Below are 14,043 nucleotides of genomic sequence, written 5' to 3'. Positions count from 1 at the left end.
AGATGGCCACGAAACGCCCCTCTGGGTCCAACACTGTCCTCGTGACCTGGAAGGGGACTCCTGCCCTAATCCATATTAGCGCCCCCCTGGCATAAGCAGAGTACGCCGTGGAGAAGACCTGCCCTCGCCACCTACGCTGAAGCGCCGCCCCTTCCGCCTTGTTCAGATGCGTTTCCTGCAGCAGCGCCATTTGCACTCCTCTACGCACTAAATAAGCGTGGACCTTGTGACGCCTGGACATAGTGTGAAGCCCCCTCACGTTCCAAGTAACACATTTCAAGTTAGCAACATCAGCCATTGTCCCAGAGTGTTCTTGCACAGTCTCCCCGTTCGGGTCCCCACAAAGAAAAAGCATCAATCCTCCCAGCGCTGATGGCGGCCATTTTCCCCAACCAGAACCAAACCACCCAAGAACCAACAAGGCCCCCCCCCAACCACCCCAGAACAGGACCCAAACTGCACCATCTAGATCCCATCCAAACCTCGACGTATATCAACCCCAAAACCCCCACTAGTCCTACGGTCGCCACCGTAGGAAGGCCTTATGGGCCAGGTGCGGGCTGGGCGGAGGCAGTGGGCCCTCGTCGCCCAGGCTACCAGGACTATAGCAAGCCCCCCCCGGTGTCAAAACCTTCCGGGGCAAGAGCAGAAGCCCCCCAACCCTCTCTCCTTCGTTGTCAGCAATAAAGAACGGCAACCGCCTCCCCCCTGCCGGGCCCCCACCCAAAACAAGGCAGCATACCCCGTTACCCTTGTCCGTCTAGAAGGTCCTCCACCGATTTCGGTGTGATCACCGGTGTATGGGTACTGTCTGCCACTGAATCCTCCGAGTCCGATGGTGCCCCCTGAGCACCCGGGTTTTCTTCCTCCTCCTCGATGGCTTCGCCTCTTGCTCCCGACAGTTCCGACAGAACTTCCAACACTCCCCTCCGCTCCGATGATGTCTCCGCAGTCGAGGGCCCTCCCGTGCGGCCGCGGCGATTCCTGACCCTCTTGGATCGCCTCCTTTGTTCCGGCTCATCCGCCTGATGGGTCGAGGCGCCAAAACCATCTTTCCCTGACCGATACAATTCGAGCCAGTCACAGACCTCCTCCGGGGTGTCGAAGAACTGGGTTTTGTCGTCGACAATGACGCGGAGCCTTGCGGGAAATAGGAGTGAATATTGGATGCCCTCACTCCTGAGTTCACGCTTAACCGCCAGGAAGGAGAACCGCTTGCGCTGCGTCTCGTAGGTGTAGTCAGGGAAGATGTTCACCTGACTGTTCGCAACCTGGAACGGGCCATTGTGCCTGGCGGCATTTAGGATCAGGTCTCTGTCCCGAAAATGTAGCAACCGCGCCACCACCGGCCTTGGGGTACGTCCCTGCTGTGGGGGCCGTGCTGGAACTCTGTGGGCCCGTTCTAGAGTGTAAAAGGAGGACAGACCCTCCGGGACCACCGTGTCTCGGAGCCAGGTCTCCAAATATCGCACCATATCGCCATCCTCGATGTTTTCCGGCAGGCCCACCACTCGAATGTTATTCCTCCTGTTGCGGCCTTCCGCATCCTCCGCCCTCCGTTCGAGGGTCTCAATTCGGGATAAGGCATCCCTTATCGTCGCAGCCAGGGTTCTCTGCGCCGGTTCTAAAGTTTTCACCGTGCCCTCCACCTCCTTGACCCGGTCTGAGAGTTTACCATGGTCTGCCCTAAGGAGGCCCAGGCCCGTCGCCACCTGAGCAATGTCCTGTTGGAGGGCCGACCGAGTTGCCTCTATCGCCTCCAGTACACGGTCGAACTGTTGCTGCAGTGGTGCGCCACCAGGTCTTTTTGGGTCTCCATGCTCTTCCTTGTCCTGGGCTTCAGAGTCCGAGGTGGTCTGGTTGGATCCCTTGGCTCCTCTAGGTTTCCCCATGCTGCCAGGGGCTCTCCGTGAGGGTCCCGGAGTAGGCGTCTCCGTGTACAGGTGTCGAGCACGACCTTCCCGGGAGTTCGTTCTCACGTCGGGTATGGGCGATCTCCTTCTCCAGAGCCTGTGGAGACTCCGCCGCTTCGGCTCACGCCACCGCCACGGCGTCCGAGGGCATCGATGAGGGGGCGGAGACAACCGTCGCCGGGTCGGGCAGGCCCGTTCACCCACTATAGCTCCGGGGTGAGGGCCACCAACTCCCTCGGTTGATCTGTGGCGCCAGAGTGTCGCGCCTCCCATGTAGTTGGACTGGCCAGGAAATCGTAGCTAGTTGCGGAGTCGCGATGCGGACCACCGCCTGGACCATAGGGCACCCGCACCCGGTGTCCTCTAGTGCGTGGGCACCCGCCCGGTCGTCTAATCGAGTATGAACCCGTTGCAGAAGGTCCGAGCCTGCCAATGTCCAATGTCTAAAACAACCGAGGATGGTGAAGCCGGGTGCCAGTCGACACCCGCGAGACCTCTTCAACTCAGTAGTTTCGATCAAGGGGACAAAGGAGTCCGGGCGCCATGTTGGGTCGCACTCCGCAACTCCGCAAACTTCGGCGGTTCTTCGGAGCCACCCCCGTCCAAACTCCACCAGGGCCCCCGGTAGGGTGTCGTCGCCTCGCTCAACCGAATGCGGGGTCTGGGGTGCCCCTCAGCCTCCGATATTCAGGATAATCTCGGGCTTAGTCCCGGAGCCGAGCTCTCAGGCGACCATCGCCATCGGCGCCCAAGCCACGCCCCCAGTAACGCATGCCTTGATCACTGGCTCGGCTAACTTCACGATTCAAGGAGATCTCAATCTCCACTTAGACATGGTGTCGGATGCTAAAATCTGTAACTTTGTAGCGGACCTAGCTGCCTTGCAACTAACCCAGCTCGTCAAATCCCCCACACACGTAGCGGGACACTTGCTTGATCCGGTATTCACTAACATTCCCGAGGCCAGAGCTGACGATCCTAAACCCATGTCCTGGACTGATCACTCGCTAGTAACCCTCTCTATTCCGAATAACTCCCCTCCTGTAAAAAAATCACCCACCTCCTGTTTAAAGCGACCTTGGCACAAACTCCAACAATGTGACCTTGAGGCCATCCTAGGGCGACCTACTCTGGAGAACACAGACGACATAGAAAAAGCGTATGCGTCTTTCCAGGACTGGATCACCAAGGGACTGGATGCGATCATACCAGCCAAGTGGACCAAAGGGCGAAATACTCCTTCCAACCCCTGGTTTGACGAGAACCTCAAAACAATGCGGAAAGCCTGCAAAAAAACGGAACGACAATGGAGGAAGGAATATAAGCAGGAGGACAAAATTGTATACTTGGCTACTCTGAAATCATACCACAAGGCAATTCGGACAGCCCGTGCCGCCTTCTACGCATCTGAAATAAAAGCCAGCTCAAACCCCACGAAAACTATTTTCCAAATTGTGCAAAAATTACAAAACGGGGGCAAGCCGGCCGCTCACATTACCTCCACGCAACAATGTGAAGACTTAGCCACCTTCTTCACGGAGAAAGTGAAGAAAATATACAACACCTTCACCCAGGACAGTCCAGTGGACATCAGCCCTCCCAACGCCACCTTCGGAGACGTCAGGCTCACATGCCTACCCGCTATCTCCGGTGAAGAACTCACCAAACTCTGTAGGAAGGTGAAGTCGGGTGCACCCACAGACCCGATGAGACCCATTCACTTTCTAGGAGACTTGGAATTTTTCCTCCCATCCTTAACGGTGATTCTTAATCTCTCATTTGCTACGGCCACGGTACCCACCTGCTGGAAACAGGCCTGGGTTACTCTGATTATAAAGAAACCCTCCCTAGACCCCTCTAAACCAGAGAATTACCGGCCTGTCTCACTGTTACCATGGGTCGCTAAATTGGCGGAAGTGCATGCAAATAAAATACTCAGTGAGTACATGGCGGAAAATAACATTCTGGACCCCTCACAGCACGGGTTCAGGCCGGGCCATAGCACGGAATCCGCGCTCCTCACCTCCACGGAAAGCTTACGGGAAATTATGGACACAGGCAAAAGTGCCGCGCTGATACTGCTCGATCTCAGCGCGGCCTTTGATATGGTCTCCCATGCCATCCTACTAAAACGCCTGGAAAATATAGGAATTGTAGACTCGGCGCTTCAATGGTTTCGTTCATTTTTAACCAATAGATCATTTAGGGTATCTGCCCCTCCGTTTATCTCTCAACCACAAGATATAGGACAAGGAGTCCCACAGGGCTCGGCTCTCAGTCCCTCCCTGTTCAACCTATATATGCAACCCTTGGCGGAGGTTGCTAAGACTTGGGGCCTCACAATGGTGTCGTACGCTGACGACACTCAATTGGTCATCAGCCTGAGTGAGGCCCCCTCTCCTGATGCCACCAACTTCAGGGATGGACTGACTGCTGTCGCCAAATGGATGACAGCAAACTGCCTCCAACTTAACGGTGGCAAAACCGAGGTGCTGATAATGGGGAAAAATAGCAACAATTGGAACGATCTCTGGTGGCCCCAATCGTTGGGCCCAGCACCCCCTCCAAAAAATTTAGTAAAAAACCTCGGAGTATGGCTGGACTCGACCCTTAGCTTCCAGTCGCACACCAAAAAAGTTGCCGCAACTTGTATTGGCCTACTGAGAAGTCTATACCCCATCTTAGGCTACTTCGACTCCAAGACACGACAACTCATAGTACAGTCTACTATCTTGTCCAGACTGGACTACGCGAGTGTCTTGTTGCTAGGAGCAAACAAAGCTGAGATAAAAAGATTCCAACGAATCCAGAATTCGGCGGCAAGAGCTATAGTAGGTCTCCCAAGAAGGTGCTCAGTAAGAGCGACAATTTACAGACTTCATTGGCTGCCCATGGAAGCCCGCATCCAGTTCAAGGCCCTCATATTTGCCTTTAAAATCTTGAAGAACGAAGGTCCTGAGCTCCTCCGTTCATTGTTGATCCCCTACACACCCAAACGGAATCTTCGGTCTATGGGGCAACACCTAGCTTTGATACCCCATACGAGGTTCTGTCGCATCGGAGGGCGCTCTTTTAAACTATTGGGGGCCAAGTTGTGGAACTCCCTCCCTCTCCACATCCGTTGCATGGATAATCTGCTAGCTTTCCGCAGATCGATCAAAACCCATCTCTTTCCCTCCCCGTAGGTCCCTCTTTCGTTGCCAGCTGATTGTGTTACGGTTCTAGCGCCGGGACGCCCCGTCGCTGGGGCAGCTGTTTGCGCTCTACAAAACAGGTAACATAACATAACATATCACAAAAGCTTTGAACTATACATCTCCTCCGAAGCTGGTGGCATCCCCCAACACCTATTTCATTTGTGGCACTGCCGCCTAGACTTGGCTCCCCCGTAACTGGTCTGGTACCTGCTATCTGGCCTTCCTCCTTCCACCAACATACTCTACCCATGGAGGCTACCACCAGTCAATGAAGGGCCCCCTGCGCCGCTCACGTAGGGGCATCATATCAGCCGAGGATACAGCAGGCCCGGAAGCCGGGGACTTCTTTAAAGGTTTCCTTCCATTCTGGAGTCCCATGGCAAACAGTCGGGCTGTACGAGGACTGACCAGGGTCCTTGAGGCCACCATCACAGTAACAGCTGGTGCCCTTTCCAATATCACTGCAGAGCTACAGACGGACCGCCTTATAACACTCCAAAACTGCATGGTCCTTGACGTCATCCTTGCTGATTGTGGTGGTGTATGTAAATTGATCGTCTCTAGCTGCTGCGTGTACATCCCCAACAATGCACCTACAGTGTAGGATGCCATCTGACGTCTGCATCGCCTTTCTTCCGAAATTCATTTGGTCCCTCACCGGCTGGATCTGGGGCCTCCTTTCCCAGTGGGGTTGGAGGGTCCTCATCTTCCTTGCCTTGGGAGTAGCTGTCCTGGTCTCCTGATGTTTGTGCTTTCAGTGCCTGCCAGTGCTCTGTACAATGTGTGTTCAGACCATCAAGCCTCCACCCTCTAAAATTCACAACGCCAATATGATGATGATGATGCTCCAACAAGAAACAGATGGTCTTATGAACATTGACATTTCTTAAAAGTATTTGCCACTCAATGGCAAAAGGAGGGTACACACAATCTGGGGAGGATGCTACAATTGGCAAAGAATTAGTGGATAAGTAACCCAAAGATTGAAAGTGCTCTGCCTGAGTGTTTGCCATGTTCCAAGCAAACTGCTTGTGCATGCCACGTGTGCTGCACTCGAAGTACGGAACCAAGGCTTAATGCATGTGGAGTTGAGGAAAAGTGTTTTGTTCGGATCAGCATCATCTGTACCGAGACACTATTTTTTTTTCATTGCCATCTCGTGTCAAACACTTCCACATGACCCACCTGGTCATTTCTGCTGATGCCTGAGGAAAATCTAAACTGACACGACAAAAACCATCGCGCAGCCTGCATTTCTGCCAAGGAACTGTCGCACACCCAACCCACCTGTTCTTTGCAGTTCAACAGAAAGCCATGAGACACCCACGCCCTGTGTAAACAAGCTTGTTTTCCATCTCCTGCTCCCAGCCTGGTAAACATCCATGACACCGTGATCAGGTTATCTAGACAATGGTCTGACTGTTGGACTCTAATTAGGGTGAATAAACAATGACTTGAAAGACCAGGCTTTGATCAAGGCAATTGAACAATGACCTGAAATACTGAGCCTTGATCAAAGCCGAGTGGACAATGATCTGTGTACCAAGCCTTGACCAGGTCACTAACTACAAGCATCATCTGGATCTGGTTATCAACTGTAAACACTACCCTGATTAAACAATGGTCTGACAGCCAAAAGACTGGGATGAAAAATGTACAAAAGGCTTGTAAGCTACAGAGTGAAGTAGCAGCCTCATCTGTCTTGTCTCAGACTAGCTTGGGACTCTGTTCCATAGCCCAGGCTATTGAAATAAATCTGGGTTCCTCCTGCAGACGAAGGCTCCTGTGTCTCCTTTTACTAAGTATGGAAGGTATGGAAGACTAGGGCGGTTCCCCCGCCGCCGAGTAAGTGGGTTTAACCAGTTCTTCAGAGTCTGAGCACAATTCCAAAGAATTGGAAAACAATTAAAGCATTTCAAAGAAATCTATATATCAGTGACCAAGAACATGCTGGTCAGACTGTGCATGAAGGCACGGAGCTGCTACGCAATATACAGTCACATGTAATATGGAGTGATAACGCTAAAGGAGGCTGCAACCATAGTTTGTAAGAGCAGCAAAAGGTGACAGCAAATTGCAAGATAATGCTGTAATCAGAAGCGCTGCAAGGCAGAGATCAAAAAGGGGTCAGACAGTACAAAGAGATGCATAATAAAGAAAGCAAATCAGATACAAAAAACTGTAATCTGAGTCATACCACTGCATCAGGCAGAGTAGCCCCATAAGAAGTGCCCACGGTTGTGTTTATGGAGATGTTCATACTTGAAGTTACATGCTATCTTAGCTGCTTGGTGGCAGCTCAGACCGACTCCAGAGGTCTCCAGAAAAGTGAATGGCTCCCATGGAGACCAAGAGGGAGGTCAAAGTTCCATCCATAGGCCAAGATGGCCCAGAACCCAGAACAGAACAGGGCCTTAGAGATGGTATACATGAAGCAGGTTCTAGAGGAGAGCAGACAGTGTCGGAGAAAGCTCCACCCTCAATGTCAGCCACTCCCAGAAATGGCTACAACACTGCCTCTTTCTTGAAACCACCACCACCGTTCGATACCACCAAAAAAACAAAATATTGGTGATAGATGGACTGCTTGGATAGAGACATTTGATGATTTCATTGATGCTCTTGAAGAGACTGATAGAAATATTAACACGTATCTCAAGAATCTTGCTGGTGATGTTGTAAAAGAAGTCATAAAGATAATGTCCCAAACTGATGAAGAAGTCACATATCATAGAGGTGTCGAATCTTAGGTTTAATCCAATGCCAAATGTTGATTACAAATGATAAATCTTCAACCAAGAACACCAGAATGTTGCTGAAACCGTTGTTGAATTTGTGGAGAGATTCAACATACTCTTCCGACAATGTAAGTTCAATGAGTTTAATGATGAAGAAGCTATGCATCTGAGAGTTATTGACAGATGTTTTTCAGGTTCATTCACAAGAAAAATTCTGAGAGAAACTCTTATTCTGGAGTTAGTGTTAATAGCTTCCAGAACTGAAGAGCATGCTGATAGACAAGCTGCTGACATGGAAGCAGAGGTGCTCAGAATGAATCCATTATGAGTGTGAAAAGTAAGCCAAAACAAAAGACTGAATGACATACAGTGATGTCTACACGTAAAAAGAAGTTGGATTTTAGATGTGGATTTCCGTTTCCACACGAAGGTAAATGTCCTGCTCTTGGACAGATATGTATAGGCTGTGGGAAGAAGAACCATTTTGTGATGGATTGCAAACGAAGGAAAAATTAAGTGCGTCACGGCACAAAGACAAAATGGCTGCCAGAATGATCCAGATGCCACGTTCGATTCACAACCACAAGGCCAAGCGGCGACATTAGGTAAGACAAATCGACACTGAATGAAGTTGATCATCAGCTAAATCATCTTCAAACAGTGCTTCTGTATCACTAACAAGTAAAAATTAAGACAGTGACTGTGCCATGTTGATGTTTACCTCAGAAAAGTGTGTGCACGTTCGTTTGGCCGCTTGTGAAGAAAAATGTCAGTCAAAGACAGATCGCCATACCAAGCACCAAGGTCACCAAGCAAACATTGTCCAAAGATTACACTGAAAGAAAATGGTTGTTTAATACCTTGCATTATCAACAGTAGCGGATCGATAAACATTCTGCTTGGGGAGAAATACAATAAATTATCTCCATTGCCGCAATTTACGCCAATGAAAATCACAGTGTATGCAAGGGCTACATTGGTGCCCTTAAAAAGTCAAGGTTCATTTGTGAAGACATGAAACACAAGAAAACGAAGGTGCAAGCACCCATCCTACAAGCACCCATCCATGTGCTTCAAGGAACTTTTTCAAGTGCCTGCCAACTCAGTTTCAGTATTGCAGCTGATATGGGACTGTACCCATCAATCACAGCACAAATGCTCAACATGAAATAGTAAATCAGTTCCCTTCATTATTCCATGGTTTGGGAAAGCTTAGGACTATGAAAGTATCCTGTTACTCAAAGACGTAAACAAATTGCTATTCATTTGCAAGAATCGTTTGAAAAAGAACTCAAATCTTACTTAAGCATGATATTATTGAGTGTTCCACTGGTCCAAAGCCATGGGTTTTCCCATAGTAGTAGTGCCTAAAAAAGACAGTGAAGGAGATGTACGCATACACGTTGACATGCGTCAGGCAAACAAGGCAATTGAACAAGAACGACATCCAGGTCCACTCATTTCTGACATACTAACACAATTAAATAGTGCAAAGGTCTTCTCTCACCTTTATTTAAATAAATATTATCATCAGTTGGAAATTGAAGAAGATTGCAGGTGCATTATATCCTTTTCTACACATGTTGGTCTGTTTCGATACAAAAGACTACGTTTTGGTCTATCATCTGCTCTAGAACTGTGTCAAGACGTCATTCAACATATCATACATCCTGTTATGAATGCGTTCAATTACAGCACAGACATTTTATTTTTCAGAGCTATATAAAAAGAGCACGATAAAGCTCTTACACAAGTACATAGTTTACTTGTAGAAGCAGGTTTGACTTTGAATGCAGACTAGTGTGACTTTCATAAGACCAAGCTAAAGTTATTTGGCCAAATCTTTTCTGATAGGGTTCTGATACCAGATCCTGCTAAAGTACAAGTGCTGTCAAATACTGATCCCCCACAAGATGTTTCAATGGTACGTTCATTTCCTGGCATGGCCAGTTACTGTCCCAGATACATTCAAGACTTTTGCCACTGTAAGTGCTCCATTGAGAGACTTGACAAAAAAGAATGTTCATTTGATTGGTCACATGAATGTGTGAAAAGTTTTAAGAAATCCAAACAAGCTATTGAGAATGCTACTATAATGGCATCCTTCAATCCGAAGCTTCAAACAGAGGTTGATGTTGACGCTTGCTCAGTCGGGTTAGGCACTATCCTTGCACAGCACAGAAAACACCTGAATACTCGAAGGCATATTATGGCACATGCAAGTAGAAGCTTGTCCCAAACAGAACGAGCTTACTCACAACCTGAAAAAGAAAGCTTAGTCGTGGTATGGGCCTGTGAAAATGTCCATGTATTCCTATATGGGAAAACATTTATGCTGGTAACTGATCATCATGCTTTACTGACTATATTTAGCAATCCAATGGCCAAAATTCCTCTTCGCATTTAACGATGGGGACTACAGTTACAAGAGTTCCATTACACCAATGTACATTGTCCAGGGAAGAGTCAGAACCCTGCTAACTACTTTTACAGAGTACCTATACAAGGTCATGGTACTCTATCTGAGACGGCTGAAGCCTATATTAATTTCATTGTAAAATCAAAAACACCATCTGCTATTTCATTAGCCCAGATTATCACTGCTACAAGCCATGATAGTATTTATCAAAACAACAGGCGGTCCTGAGCATACTTAGATGACAAAAATTAATAATATAGATCACAATGGAATTCTATACAGTTTAAGATTCCTTGACCAGCCGGCCAGGGAATATTTATTAGTTCAATTGTTTAGGATCTTAGAGATACACAAATTAACCCAAATAGTGAGGGTTAAATTGGGGCACAGTCCTGTGCCATATAGAGAAGGGCAAGACAGGAGGGTAAAGGTAAGTGAAAGAAAGTTATCAGGCAAACACAAGTGAGCTAGCAGGTCACTGACATTAAATATACATTAGCAGTGTATCCTGGAGTCATTCATACAAACAGTGGTATCATATAGGTACATGTATGAACTACTCTGAGGTCGACGTTTCGATCCCAAGCTCGAGTATCACGGGATCATCATCAGGACAAGAGATTAATATTGCCTGAAAGTGATTTTTTTAACACCTGTTTGGAAAAGAGGAATGAAGTGGAAAAACACAGAAATATATAGTCATTGTTTGTATAATCACTGCTCACATTGTACCAACAGACTTTTCATTCGGAAACGCAGTGGAAGGTGTTTGCCATGGGGCATGCGTGTTCCGTGCAAAATCCTTTAGAAAGCATGCATTTACTGTGGACGGTCAGGACTGGTGGGGTGAAGTGTCCGTGATGGCGCACATTAGAGTTGTGAATCATAGTGGTGGAGGGAATTGGGTAAGCCGTGAGTAGGTGAGGCTTGTGTTGATGGGAATTATTCGGGCTTGGGGTGAGCCTGAGTTAACCACCCAGTGGTCGCCCTGGTAATTATGGGCTTCAATTGAGAAGGATCTTTTACGGGGGGACCTCGTGAGTCGGATGGGATTAAGGAACTTGGGGTTGAATGAGTCTCGGTACCTTGATTCAGATTAATATTTCCATATGATATTCTAGTAAAGTGGTTCGGCGTAGGTGCCACTTAATTCAGATTGCACTTTCATCTGAGGGTCAGCAGGTGCGCAGGTCTGGGTTGAATGGCAGAGCTCAATCTAAAAATTGATGATAATGAGAAAAAAGGGGGTTTTTCACTCTTGCTGTGTGCATGCACGTTTTGGATGTTGCCAAAGTTATAGACTCAGCTAGGTTACCTTGTGGGTTGGGATGGGTTAATTATTTACGAAGTCACATTCCTGTGATGTGTTCAATTTATGGAGCGTCTGCATCTCCGCGATTATGTACTATTAAACAGAAGATAGAAGGCTATGATTATTTTGCATTAATTTCAGATGGTAATATCATGAGGTATCGGGTGGGCTGCCATTACCCTCGTTTGGTGGGGAGTAGCTTAGAGGTCACTTAGGTCCGGGGCAAATGCTAGAGAGTATTGTATGCTAAATAGCGGTGAGGCGCGACACGTTGGTCGAACTGTGAACAGAAATGCGGAGGGCAAAATTAATTTAGGAGATCAAGTGAAAAAGTTAAAGGGGGAAAAAAAACGGATCGCGTTGTTTTACCAGATGGCTCCCGGGCGGGAGCGCAGTCCTACCGCGTCTTGCAATGGAGCCGGGTGGAGGCTTGCGGCCAGGTAAATAACTGGTCCGCTGCGGGGTAAAGGAGAGGCGGTTAGGTTCTGGCAAGTTTACAGAACAGAGCGTCTTGGTCAGGACACCAGAACGGAATGTAGTGGGCTTACCTGGGGGAGACAGCAGTACAAGCCATGATAGTGGCATGTTAAAGTTGAAGGATATAACTATACATCAGTCATGAAACTAACACCCTCGACACTCACCAGTGATGGTGAATACCAGAAATGCAAAAATGTCAAGGATGACCTGTCCATATGTTAAAATCTAGTTTGCGACATCAACATTATCGGCGCCATCTTGTCCCTTTTCGGGCTCATGTGTGCGCGTAAGTAGCAGCCATTTTGAATGCCATGGCCTCTCTGCCCAATGCCGATAGCCAGCGCGTCTCTCTCTCTCGCTCCCTCTAACCTCGCAAGCATCCCCCCGCACGCTGACAGCCCCCGCTCTCACATGCTTGGGCCATAAACCTCCCTTTCAGCGCGACCCTGCCTCGGATTATTGCCCCAATACAGTAGGGAGCTTCTCTCTTCAAAGGATCCACAACTGATTAAAGCCCCCACCCCATGAGATCCGATCAGCCGCACACATTCCGGGAACCGGCGGAATGTCCAGCTGCGCGACAGTCATCACCTACTGAGATCAGGGTGGGGACTTCTACTGTAAATGTGTGTGGGAACGGGCTTGAAGCGGGGATTCCGAGGATGTCTTTCCGTACTTCAAAGTATTTACAAGAATGTGCTACATGTAATAAACTGTAATAAAGATCATAAACCTGTGTATAAGAGGCCAGGCCTCAGAGATGCGTTTAGAGCACCTTGAGAAGATACCCTGTTGTCTGATTTGAGGTGTTCTGCTCCGTCGGAATAAACTCCTGTTTCCTGCCTTCCAGTCTCCAGCGCCTGCCTCTTTGTTTGATAATTTCGAGTGGTATGAGAAGCAACTAACGCCGGGCAATACTTAAAGGTTCTCGGTCGAAATCGGCCCTACCTTTCACAATTGGCGTCCCAAACGTGGGGCCCATCAGCGACACGTGGATCCAGTGGGAGAGGTCCTGACGACAGAGTGAACGACTGCAACGATCGGGAAGTGCACCTGCCCAATAGACCCTCGTCTGGCAGCCGATCATCCGAACTTCACCGGTTCCGAGCAGACCTCTCTTGAGTGATCTACGGTCCTGACTGGGAACCATCAGGAGTGCCGCGACAATTACGGAGAATAGAGGACGATCGGGGGCTGGAAGCGGAAGACAAGAAACTCTCCATGCGGTCCTGGTAAGGTCGTGTAACACGACCAATTGCAAAATGATTGTTTGATTGTTTGAAAATACTAGTATTGCTCATTGATTGTTTTTGAGATATTCTCTGTCTACAAACGGGGAAGAATAGAGATATTCTCTCTTCCTTTGCAGATAGTGAAAGGTAGGTAACGCAGACTTTTGTCCCTGTCATGAATTGAAACACGAGTGAACTAACCTTTCATTAGCAGGATACAGCGGGAGCGATGGTGATGCTTAATTCCAACCACCCCTATGTGCAATACACCGCAGGAGTGATATATCACAACTCCACCACGGGCATCACACAAGGGGAAGGGGAAAAAATGGATAAATAAAATATAACGATGCAGCCGTGCAAATCAGCAAGTCTTGATAGACCAGAGGGTAGCGTTTTCTCTTCCTGATCAAAGACCCTGCAGTAAAACAAAGCACACGTCACCACACACCACCCAACAGGTAACAAGTCAATGTAATGCAGTGTATGAAAAAGACCTACACTTACAATAATCACTGCTGCAAATGGCTGTACTCGAAATGACACAAAAATAGAAAAATAAAGTAAAGAAAAGAAAAAGCAATCGTGACAGGGTATACCACTCTCTTTGTAACCGAGCGTGTATACTCTAAGCACTTTACTTATCTTGACCAGTGAGAGTCTCTTATATTGTTAGGTCCGCTGATGCAGTCTCCAATGTAACCGCCCACACTCGTTATCCTCACGAGATGAACCTAACTAATCCAGCGCGG

This window comes from Lissotriton vulgaris, chromosome 5 (assembly GCF_964263255.1).
Source record: "Lissotriton vulgaris chromosome 5, aLisVul1.2, whole genome shotgun sequence".
In the NCBI taxonomy this organism is placed as follows: Eukaryota; Metazoa; Chordata; class Amphibia; order Caudata; family Salamandridae; genus Lissotriton; species Lissotriton vulgaris.
Note: the sequence above shows the minus strand (reverse complement) of the source record.